The following is a 2,568-nucleotide window of genomic DNA, read 5'->3' as shown; positions in this document are numbered from 1 at the left end:
AAAGTTGTCCAGGTTTTATTCACCACCCACTCCTCTCTCTTCTCCCTGCCCACTGCTGTGCCCCCTTCAGCATTCCCAGTCAGGGGTGGCCTTCTCTGGTCTCCTCAGCTGTACTCTCCTGGGAATCTAGAGGTCAGAGGGGAGACCTGGCACCCAGTGGTAGGTCTCCCCTGGAGCCCAGCCGATCCAGCCAAGCCAGCCCTTCCTTCAGCAGGTGTTCCAGTACTTGCCTCGCATTTAAGACTGGCTTTGAAAGAGGGTTCAGCGGTAAAGAATTCTTCTGCCAGTGCAGGAGACAGGGGTTCGATTCCTGGTCTGGGAAGATCCCACATGCTGTGCAGCAACTAAGGCCCTGGGCACCACAACTACTGAGTCTGGGGGCTGCAACAAGAGAAGCCACTACTGAGAAGCCCACGCACCACTCTGTGACTGGAGCATGGCTCCTGCAGCAACAAAGACCAGCATCCCCAAAATAAATCGATAGTTTAAAAATAAAAGACTGATGTCACTGACAGCCACAGAGCCATTTTCCCTGCCACCTGCAGCACCACAGCATGATCCATGTTTAGCTCAGTGGGACAGACCGCAGGAAGCAAGTGCCGCCCCCAGGGATGACGCCAAGGCCAGCGCCGAGTGCCTTCAGCGTCCTGATGGCTCCAATTAGGTCGTCTTGGCTGACAGCCTGGGCGAATGTGACCTTTCCTTTTAACACCTGTTGACGTCATGTAGTCCCTCCAGAGTTATCAGGTTTCCATTTCATTGCTTCAGGGCCAGGCACACGTGGATGATCTAGACACCCAGCTTGTAATAGACGTCTCCCACACCTAGCATCTCAGACCAAAATCCTTTCCCAGAGGCCAGAGAATCCACCCCAATAGTAGCACACATGTCCTGGAAATCCATCTGGGACTCAGGATTCTTCCAGATCCCCTGCTTGGGCTTGCTGACATACTCTTTCAGGTTGGTCTTGTACATGTCCAACTGCTTGGACATCCGTCTCAGCCAAGACAGTCCCTCACTCCCTATACTTGGCTGTGCAAGCTTCTTCTTGGGGATGACATCAGTTCCCACCCCGCAGCAGTGCATCCCTGCCCTGGGCCATAGCCACCCCGCTGCCAGAAAATTGGATCCACCACTACTCTGAAATTATTTCCTATTATATATTGAATGGATAAACACCAAAGTCCTAGTGTGTAGCTCAGGGAACTATACTCAATATCCTGCCATAAATCATAATGGAAATAAAAAGAAATATATACATAACACACACACACAATGGAGTCAGTTTTCTATACAGCAGAAATTAATATAACATTGTAAGTCAAGTATGTTGTTGTTTTTAGTTGCTCAGTCACATCTGACTTATGCAATCCCATGGATTATAGCCCAGCAGGCTCCTCTGTCCATGAGATTCCCAGGCAAGAATCCTGGAGTGAGTTGCCATTTCCTTCCCCAGGTGATCTCTGACCCAGGGATGGAAACCAGGTCTCCTGTGTTACCGGTGTCTCCTGTATTGGAGGTGGATTCTTCACCGACTGAATCAACTGCTGTTCAGTTCGCTAAGTCATTGAGATCCTCATGGACTGCAGCATGCCAAGCTTCACTGTCCTTCACTATCTCCTGGAGTTTGTTCAAATTCATGTCCATTGGGTCAGTGATGCCATCCAACCATCTCATCCTCTTCTCTGCCTTCAATCCTTCCCAGCATCAGGGTCTTTTCCAGTGAGTTGGCTCTTTGAATCACGTGGCAGCTTCAGCATCAGTCCTTCCAATGAATATTCAGGGTTAATTTCAGATTGACTGGTTTGATCTCCTTGTAGTCCAGGGGACTCTCAAGAGTCTTCTCCAGCACTAGAGTGTGAAAGTATAAGCTCTTTGGTGCTCAGCCTTCTTTATGGTCCTGCTCTCACATTTGTACATGGCTACTGGAAAAACCATAGCTTTGATTATACAGACCTTTGTTGACAAAGTTAAGTCTCTGCTTTTTAATACACTATCTAGGTTTGTCATAGCTTTTCTTCCAAAGAGCAAGTATCTTTTAATTTCATGGAATTTGGAGCCCCCAAAATAAAATCTGTCATTGTTTCCATTTTTCCCCCATCTGTTTGCCATGAAATGATGGGACTGGATGCCATGTTCTTAGTTTTTTAAATGTTGAGTTTTTAGCAAGCTTTTTCTCTCTCCTCTTTCATTCTCAAGAGGTAGTTTAATACCTCTTTGTTTTCTGCCACTAGGGTGATATTATCTGCATATCTGAGGTTGTTGATATTTCTCCTGGTAAACTTGATTCCATCTTGTGTTTCATCCAGCCCAGCATTTCACATGATGTACTTGGCATATAAGTTAAATAAGCAGGGTGACAAAATATAGCCTTGACATACTCCTTTCCCAGATTTCAACCAGTCTGTTGTTTCAAGTTCGGTTTTAACTGTTGCTTCTTGACCTGCATACAGGTTTCTCAGGAAGCAGGTCAGGTGGTCTGGTATTCCCATCTCTTTAAGAATTCTTCAGAGTTTTTTGTGATCCACACAGTCAAAGGCTTTAGTGTAATCAATGAAGCAGAAGTAG

General features: G+C 46.6%; 1 pseudogene; it reads right to left on the bottom strand.

The window, feature by feature from the left end:
- Positions 1-399: 399 nt before the first annotated feature.
- LOC128060053 (vacuolar-sorting protein SNF8-like) lies at positions 400-1,086 on the bottom strand (annotated as a pseudogene).
- Between the last annotated feature and the right edge of the window lie 1,482 nt (positions 1,087-2,568).

This window comes from Budorcas taxicolor, chromosome 2 (assembly GCF_023091745.1).
Source record: "Budorcas taxicolor isolate Tak-1 chromosome 2, Takin1.1, whole genome shotgun sequence".
Taxonomy (NCBI): Eukaryota; Metazoa; Chordata; class Mammalia; order Artiodactyla; family Bovidae; genus Budorcas; species Budorcas taxicolor.
The sequence above is the reverse complement of the archived record's forward strand: the minus strand, read 5'-3'. Positions and strand labels throughout refer to the sequence as shown.